The following is a 10,012-nucleotide window of genomic DNA, read 5'->3' as shown; positions in this document are numbered from 1 at the left end:
AAACAGTGAGGACTAACACTGATGGACCGGCCCACTCTCACAGACAAACGAAAGCAGGATGGCAAACAAAAGCCGTTTACACTACAACGGTGCTCGGAGCTGCTGAAAATGCAACTTTTTGAAAACGGTCCGGCTCTGTGTAAACAGCCTACAGTGCCCACTAGTGGCCCTACATGAAAACTACACCAATTTCAGTGTTTCTGCTGTTTCCGTGTAAAAATTAGCAAAGATGGTGGACAGGTGTTTGGTCACATGACTCGTAGTTGTGTTGACATGCAGTATTGTGTGCAAAACAATGACCAACGAACTTCTGATAATAAAGGTTTTATCAGTGAGCTCACAGTGTGTCTCAGTGTTTCTTTAACAGCTTCACCTCAGTGGGTCACGAGGAAACAAGCTCTCTGGTCTGGACATTCAAGTTTTATTGAGGATTTGATTCGTTTGGAAAAATGACTGAATCTGACTGAATACGACGGGCAGTTTATACTGTCCAATAGAGCATCTGTGGGATGTGCAAACGTGTGTGTGTGTGTGTGTTTTTGTTTGTGAGAGAGAGAAACAACAGCAGTAATTAGGGCTCTCAGTTGTGTGTTTGGAGGCGTAATTCATTCAGGAGGATGAAGAGCGGCCATTAACTGTGTCAGCAGGACAAAGGAGAAGCAGCAAAACACCACCGACCCAAAGAAATCTTCATCATCGCCACAACAACAACACTTCCATGTGAAGGCACTTTAACAGAGACGAGCTGGCTGCTCCACATGAGCCATGCTGTGGAGATGTAGCTCCTCTGTAGTTGAGACTAAAAAGAAAAGCTGGCTTGTATACGAGCAGTGAAAGTCTGTTTTTTAAACTGCTCCCGATAGATTGATCAGGCTCCTTTCATGGCTGCCGCCTCATTTAGATGTGTGAATGTGTGTGTGAATTGATGAATGTGATTAGCGATGTAAGATGCTTTGAGACTGCTCAAGCAGTTAAAAAGCACCATATAAGTTAACCATGTATTGTGTTGATGGTATTGTTACAGTTACCATGTAGACCCAAACACATCCAGAACCGATAACAGTTATAGAACCAGATTGTCATGAGCAGTGTTTACCAAACGTGGAAATACAAGTACAAGTGCACAAATAAATACATTTGAATAACCAGAACAGACACAGAAGTTAAGAAAGTCAAGATTTTGGTGAGCAACCTTTTGACAGAAAGTCAAGTAGGAAAGCACAGATTACAGAGCTAGAGAGAGAGCGAGAGAGAGACAGAGAGAGACAGAGAGATAGTTCAAACTACAGAGAGAGAGACCACGGACTACAGAGAGAGAGACAGACAGAGAGAGCGAGACACACACACACACAGTCACATTTGAAACCGAACTAAGAACGTCTGATTTATTCACACAAACCTCTTCTCATCATGTGACTGCAGATTTCACACAATGTGAAAAAAAACAACACCATGCTAATCCAAGGTTAAAATCGGCCTAAAACTAGGTTAAAACCAGGCCAAAATCAGACCAAATCCTGGCAATAACGTGGTCAACACCTGGATAAAACCAAGCCAAAACCAAGCTAAAGCCAGATTAAAACCAGGTTAAGAGCAGTCTAAAAACCCTCCCACCATGTTGGTGACGCCACTCTGCTGGTCCACTGACCACCTGCACGTTTCAGGTGATGTCAGTTGAGGTGTTGGAGGTTCTCATAGTGACCATGTCAATTTATTCATTCAATTTTCATAACACTCAAGCTCGCTGTGACTTGGTGAGTTTTCACATAAAACTAAACTGTCTCGCTCACTCAGCAAGAGCGAACATTATCTGAAGCTGTGGTTTCAAAGAGATGCTCTGGCTAATGCTAATGCCAATGCTAATGCTAATGCTAATGCTATCTGTGGGCTGAGAGAGACGTCAGCTCCGCAAATGTTTTCATCTCCGATAAAAGTAACAAGCTGATTGAGACTTCAGTAATTAATCGTTTCATGTGTTTATAAAATCTGAGTTTGACACAGTTTTTTGTCAGCAAGCGGATGTTATTTACATGTTGTTTATATGTTGTTTACGTTCAACTGTGGCAGAATTAATTCTCTCGAATATGAATTAATGCATCAGATTTTAAATTTATTCACACCTCATAATAACCAGCAACTGCGTATAAATTAGGGCCGTCTGAGCCAAAGCATTAATAGTAGCACATTAAAAAAGCTAGCATAACACATTTTGTGTATGGGCTTTAGAATGTGTGTGTGTGTGTGTGCGTGCGTGCGTGCGTGCGTGTGTGTGTGTGTTGAGGACGTCCTGAGACCTTCAGATAAATCACTGTGACGCCTCCTGCAGGAGTCAGGAGGTCTGTGCAGTAACCGGAGCTTCTGCTTCAACGTGTCCTTGTGCCGTGAGAGGAGAAGGTGAGTGGGTGACCGGAGGACGGATGGACGGGGGGACGAAGGGACGGGGGGATACTCCCTTCATTACCTGCCCTGATGGATCAGCTCCTGGCGGGCATGGCCTAATTCTCATGTAAAACAAAAGACAGGAAATGTTTGATGAGTTCACCTTTTTATCCCCTCATGTCCCCTGACTGTAGACCCTTTGTGTGTGTGTGTGTGTGTGTGTGTGTGTGTGTGTGTGTGTGTGTGTGTGCAGCTCCTGAGGGCAGGACAGAATGAGGGAATGAGAATTTTGCACATGTGTCCAGGTTTGTTAATGTTTATAAATGTTTAGATATGCTCACATATATTAATGACTGAAAATGTAAGAGCTTAAAAAAAAATGCTTTGAAAGATGGATTTATGTGTTGCTTGAAAATATACCTGAAGGTTGGTAATAAAAGAGTCTTAATAAGTGCTCTCTGTTCAGTAGCTGTTTAAAAGGACAATAATTTTCATCACTGAGGCCCTCTCTCAATCGCAAAAAGGCAAGATTGTTGTAATGTGGTTTAGAAACACGCTGTATTAAATGAAGTTAACATTGGCTGAACTAATTAATAATGAAGAGCCCCACCTAAGAAATTCATCACTGGTTGTATCATTAGCTATAAAGCTGGTTCTGCCCCCATGTTGTTCCCAGGCCCGTCCACAGTACCAAAACAACTTGATGTTTTGTCTTTCAGGGGAATGTTTTGGTCGTACCTTATCGAGGGTTCAGGGAACCACCACAGCGAATTAGCCAAAGTCGAAGAGCCTCTGTTGCTAATGCTAATGCTAAAATTAACAGCGGTCTCAGTGAAGAGGATGAATCACTGAGACCTCAGTACCCGTAACTCTTTTATTAAAAAGTTCCTCATAGAGTTAAACGTTTTGTTCTCATCTCTTCGGTTTATATTTGACAGAGGAACATCCGGCTCGGTTTTTCTCTCCACGCTGTGTTTGACCGGCTAATTTCACAGCTTCCTGTACAGCTTCAGTTCCACTGTGGAACAGCTGCTTTGTTAATTCACACATGTGTGGGGATGATGATGATGATGGAGGAAGAAGCGTCCTCTCTGGAAATAGCTCGTCCATCTCACTGAATCAGCTGCCAGCATAAAAGAAAAAAGAAAAAGAAAAGAAAGAAAAGGAAGAACACTCCTCCAACCCACTAACAATGTACATTTCCTGGAAGCCACAGCGACCTCACACATTACGCTTCATCTTTAATTCAAACTCCTGAGGAGAACAGAAGGAAGAACCCGGCACGTTCACGGCTCTCTACATGTTTCATGTCATTCAAAGCAGCAGTCCTGAAGTACAGGACCTCCGTCAGCGAGTCAATAGCCGTGAAGCTAACACGTTAGAGTGAAAGACAGTGAGTTAGCAGCGCTAATGCTAACGGGTGCAGTAGTTGTTGGGATGTGGCGCTGACACAGTAGACGTTGTCTTCACTGAGTAGCGGCAGATGAATCAGGAATACAGTCGCCACTTCAGAGGGTAATGCTATTGCTAGCAGCGCTCCATCAAACTACACAAATCCTCTTCTTCGTCTCGTCATTTAGAGAAAGATTTTAAGCAGCCCATCTGGTTTTTCATGCGGCATCTCGGACCATGTCCTCACGGGCTTCCGGATACTGCCCACAAAGCCTGGGACAGTCCATCCAGGATCCTTCGCAGCAGCTGTGATGTCAGAGCCAGACTCTTTGCGAAGGTGTTCACACCAGCTGCAAATTAAAGGCTGTCCACTTTCGTAAATTCAAATGAAGCCACACAAGCTGGAGGCTGAGAGTCTGGAGAGCCAGTGGTTTTCATGCAGCTCATTAACCTTCATTTAATCTGTACAAACTTCCAGTCTGACAGGCGCAAGAGTCGGGGGACATCCCTGACGTCTGAGGACATGATGAAATATGCAGACTGAGAGGACAAACGCTGACCGTGGGAAGAGCAGAGAACCTGATCCGAGTTTAGGGAGCCAGAGGACAAAGACAAGGACCGGATGGATGGATGGATGGATGGATGGATGGATGGATGGATGGATGGATGGATGGATGGATGGATGGATGGATGGATGGATGGATGAACGGACGGACGGTGGGTTAGGGCACGGTGGGCTTCCCCTTCAGGTCTGGGTGGGGCCATTGTGGGGCCTGGGAGCTGAAGTTCCTGCCTGGGTGTCGGGGTCTGGAGCCCTTTTGCCCCAGGGTGTTGTCTCGTTCTCTCTTGCTCTCTCTGTCTCTCTCCATCTGTCTGTCTGTCTGTCTGTCTGTCTATCTGTCTCTGTCTCTCTCTCTCTCTCTCTCTCTCTCTCTCTCTCCCTCCCCCTCTGTCTCTCTCTCTCTCTGTCTCTCTCTCTCTCTCCCCCTCTGTCTCTCTCTCTTGCTCTGTCTCTCTCTCATTCTTTCTCTCTCTCCCTCTCTCTGACGCTTTCCCTCTCTGTCTCGCTCTCTCTCTCTGTCTCCCTCTGTCTCTCTCTCTTGCTCTGTCTCTCTCTCACTCTTTCTCTATCTCCCTCTCTCTCTAACGCTCTCTCTCTCTCGCTCTCTCTCTCTCTCTCTCCCCCTCTGTCTCTCTCTCTTGCTCTGTCTCGCTCTCTCTCTCTGTCTCCGTCTGTCTCTCTCTCTTGCTCTGTCTCTCTCTCTCGCTCTTTCTCTCTCTCCATCTCTCTCTGACGCTCTCTCTCTCTGTCTCGCGCTCTGTCTCTGTCTCTGTCTCTCTCTCTCTTTCTCAAACCCTCCCTGTCATTGTCCATTGTTCCATTGTGAATTAAACTGGATTTCAGCAGCAGGATTTCCTGAAGGAGAACAATTTATTCAGTTTTTATGAGAATTGAGTCCAATAGAACATTTTAGAATAAATTGACATTAAATTGACTTTTCGTGTGGAAAAAAAATCTCCTCAGAGTAGAACCTTCCTGCTATATAATCAGTGTAGTGACGGTCATGTTGTGTCCAAAGCCACGTTTTATTATTTCAACCTCATTCTCGTGCTGCTAAACACTCGGGGACCATTTCAGCTTGTAAGTGTAATGTATTACTCATTCTAAGTGAAGTACACGGAGGAGCCGCTCATGAAGTGCCTGCGAGTCGCAACTTCCTCCATTAAGGAAAATTTCTATTAAAATTATCATATAATCATAATGCACAGTTTCTGCTTTGCTTCTATTCGTGTGATGACATCACACACACACACACACACACACACACACACACACACACACACACACACACACACACACACACACACACACACACACACACACACACACACACACACACATACACCCTGTAATTACTCTGCAGCTCATATTAGAAAAGTCTGCTGGTTCTCTGGTGCTTCGTGTTGAGTGTAATTAGCACACTGTTCTTCTGGCTGGGTGGTGTGTGTGTGTGTGTGTGTGTGTGTGTGTGTGTGTGTGTGTGTGTGTGTGTGTGTGTGTGTGTGTGTGTGTGTGTGTGTGTGTGTGTGTGTGTGTGTGTGTGTGTGTGTGGCTGATGAAATGAGGCTCCTGATGTGTTCAGGAATCAGTCCGTGATGTTTTAGAGTCAGCTGGACTTCAGACTGATAAAAACTGGTGCTGCTGGTGCGTGGAAACTCTTCTGCTGCGTTTAGGTTGGATTACATGTTGCCTGATAAGAGAGCAGCTTTAAGTCCGCAATGCTCCTGGAGGATTTTCTGCTGGAAGGGCCTCAGACCTCTGTTATCGTCCATAGCAGGTCCCGGTGGGATTTAAACCCCCAACCTGAGCCGGCCTGAGCCAGCGCCATGCAGCTGTGACACACACCGCTGTCCCCACGGGGACGAAAACACACACAAAAAGTTTTCACCGCACCACAAACTTTAATTGTTTCTCAGACTTTTGCTCGGTGTTAAACACTTTGGACTGAAAGTGTGATTTAATCTGCAGCTGGAGGTCCGTCGACTCCTCACCCGGGGCAGCTACACCGTGACGGGTAATTAAAGCCAGTTAGAGGCTGAAAACTGGGATCGTATTAAACAATTCATGTGAGGGACGAGAGGACGGATCAGTGAGAGGGCTGGTGAGACAAAATTAAAAAATGAGGAGGAATTCATCACAAACATGAGTCAACGAGAAAGTTTTTCAAACGTCAGACTACAAGAACTTTAGCGCCTTAAATGTCCAGAGAAGAAAAAGACTAGAGCCAGGTGGAGACCACTGCATGGACTCGGAGACACTTCTTGTAACCATCGTCTGTCAACACTTCTTATGACTATTGTTATAACAACCAAACCCAAAACTTTCACAGTGACCCACAGAGGACGCAGACGGTTAAACCAGGTGACACGCCTTCACACGCATTCACAAACATTCACACGCCTTTACACACATTCACACATTCACACATTCACACGCCTTCACACGCATTCACAAACATTCACACGCCTTCACACACAGTCACACAGCTGCTCTTCTCTGATTGGCTGTGAGAGGAAGGTATGGATTATCTGATTGGTTCGGCAGGGCGGAGGGTCCATGAAACTGAGGAAACATCCAATTCTATAAGGGAAGAACGTCACCCTGGCAACAAGGTACACACACACACACACACACACACACACACACACACACACACACACACACACACACACACACACACACACACACACACACACACACACTCACACACACACAGCTGCTCTGTGTTGGAAAATTAGAGGCTGTCAGCTTGCAGAGAACTCCTCATAACCCGAGGAGGAGGAACAGCAGGAGGTGGAGGAGGAGGGAGAGCATGAGGAGGAGGAGGAGGAAGAGGAGCAGCAGGAGGAGGAAGAGGAGAAGGAGGAGGAGGAAGAGGAGGAAGAGCAGGAGGAGGAGGAAGAGGAGAAGGAGGATGTGTGTGGTGTAGTTCAGGATTGTCGTGTTCTTGGCGTTCAGAGATGATTAAAGTGGAACCGTTCTCTTAAAATAACTTTATCCTCTCTGCCGCAGTTTGTCTCATTAAAACACTGAAACGTGTTTAAAACATGTTTAAACTCCGTTTCTCTCATTTAACGACACAAGAAATATTCAGTGGAAGCTTCTGCACAAACTCGTCCTGAAAATAACTGTTGTTTATCGTCACTTCTTCAGTGAAATATCTATTGTATTAATAGTTCCTGTAAATGACAAGTAACTTAGTAATGCTAATATTAATACTAATCAGTGCTTTTGAGGAGTTGAGTTTCTTTAGTCATTTAACTAATTCATTGGTTGAGTTACTCGTGTTTGATTACTGCTATATTTCTAGAAAAAAAAGAAAGTAACCCAGTTACTTGATTAAGTTCCTGCGTTAATAATACATGTAAAATAATATCACAATAACATGTCTGTGTCATAATGGTGTTAGCAATAGCATTAGCTATCAGTATTGTGTTGGCCAGTTTGATAACTGAATAACTCATCACCTCATCAGTCAGAAGGAGGAAGATGCTCCAAAAGAATTTCCCTCTGAAGTATTTCTAGTCCATTCTGTTCTGGATTTTAGTTCTTAAAAGAGACACCAGGTGTGGACAGTGACTTCTCCGACTTCCTAATGAGGAACTCTGCTGTTCGCTGCTCTGAATGCTAATGAGACCACCTCTCTCACACACACACACACACACACACACACACACACACACACACACACACACACACACACACACACACACACACACACACACACACACACACACACTCAGTGCCCCCTGAGTCCATCTGTCCAGCTCCAGTTTACCTCTCAAACTCCTAATATAATAAATTATTAAATGTCTCGCTTGGATGAGGTCCAAATTTTCATCTGCGAGAAGAGAACAAATCTGGTTTCAAATTACAGAAGGCGGCACGCTGAGAGGGTCGAGTGATAGAAACATGAATCCTTGTGTGTGTGTGTGTGTGTGTGTTTGTTTCTGTGTGTGTGTGTGTGTGTGTGTGTGCGTGTGTGTGTTTGTTTGTGTGTTTCTTTGCGTGATCTACGATTGATTATCTCCACAGTCTGCCAGTCCTGTTCCTCAGATTCACGTGTTACTGTGGAGGTGTTACAACCAGAATGGCCCTACTATCCAGAGTCTGAGTAACTGTGAGGTGGAGGTGGGGGTGGGGTGTGGAGGGGGTTGGGGGGTGGGAGCTGTGCAGCTGAAGCAATAATAAATACAGTTTTTCAATCATCAGAGGCAGTAGACGGTTCCTCTGACCCGGAGGCTCTAATATCGAGGAATCACTCAGGAACATTTATGACTTTAATTTGTTTTTATATGAAACGACCAGTCACATGACCGGACCACCAGAGGCCGCAAACGGCGAGGGCACCACTTCACTTACAACACCGAGAGCTCTCAGGGCTTCTCTGTCTGTCAATCCTGTACACGCCATCAATCCTGTGTGTGTGTGTGTGTGTGTGTGTGTGTGTGTGTGTGTGTGTGTGTTTCCACCTCAGGACATTATGTCTGTCACCGGTTTAATTCACAACTGAGTGGCATGAAGTTTAACTCTCATTGACGGAAAACACACAAGAGCTCCCAAAACATGAGAACCACATAAGAAATGATATGCAAAAGTACCAAACACACTTAGACATTACACTGTTGACAGGTTTTTATCATCGGTTCGATTCCCACCTGAGACTTCGACAGGTGAACCAGGGCATCATGTGAAACTGAGCCAATGAGGAGGTCAATGGGGGAACTATTTCACTGTGACACCAGAGATCACAAAGAGTAACGTCTAATTACAGACCAGCAAAAACTGTTTAAAACTTCAAATGTGAAAGTTTAGATTATAAACTGACGCAGTTTAGAATCCTTAAACTTTGTGGTCCGGACTGGAGCCTCTGGTGGGCCGGTTTTGGGACCCGGGCCGTATGTTTGACCTGCGTTGAACCCTCTACAAGAATCAGCTCAGACTCCAGAAACAGGTGCGTCTTTTTCTGACTAATCTTTTAATCCTCTTACAGATTTAATTGTGTTATTGTTGGATTTGTACAAAAAACATGGCGGTCATTGTTCCTTCTCAGAGGTTTGACTAATTAAAGAGATGAAGATGAGAGGAGGTGAAGACACAGCTCAGAGCTCAGCAGCACAAACAGACGTCCTCCTTCTCCAACAGGCTCCTCCTGGGCTGCCTGCTACTGTCAGACTTTATCACATCGATTCAATGGTTTCAAACTCCTCACAAACATCAAGACCCAGAGAACCCAAAGGAGGCAATAACTGAGGGCTATAGGACTGAAGGGCTCGAGGTCTTGAGGACCTGGAGATGAGAATTGAAGAACCAAACAATAGGATCCAATTGCAGTAAATAGACTTCCAAGAGGCCAGACATCCAGAAAACAAAGGACCAGAGTCTGTGAGGACCCAAGTTCTCGTGGACACGAGGATCAGATGAACTGCAAAGCAGCTATAGATCACTTGCAGATCACTTTTAATCTGGTTAATTCTTAGTGCAAACATATAGTTTTAAAGTGTCATTAAATCTTGAAAAAAACGTTCCACCAGGGGAACCAGTCGAGCCTCTGCGTGCCGGTTACTTCTGTGGTTCACACAGTTTGATCATTCTGTGTATCCTGTGTTATTCTTGTTTTGTTTTTTGTCCAATGGTGCAATCAGCATGATGAACAGTTAATTTGTTAGTGATTCCACT

Source organism: Lipophrys pholis (assembly GCF_963383615.2).
Source record: "Lipophrys pholis genome assembly, chromosome: 9".
Lineage (NCBI taxonomy): Eukaryota > Metazoa > Chordata > Actinopteri > Blenniiformes > Blenniidae > Lipophrys > Lipophrys pholis.
The sequence above is the reverse complement of the archived record's forward strand: the minus strand, read 5'-3'. Positions refer to the sequence as shown.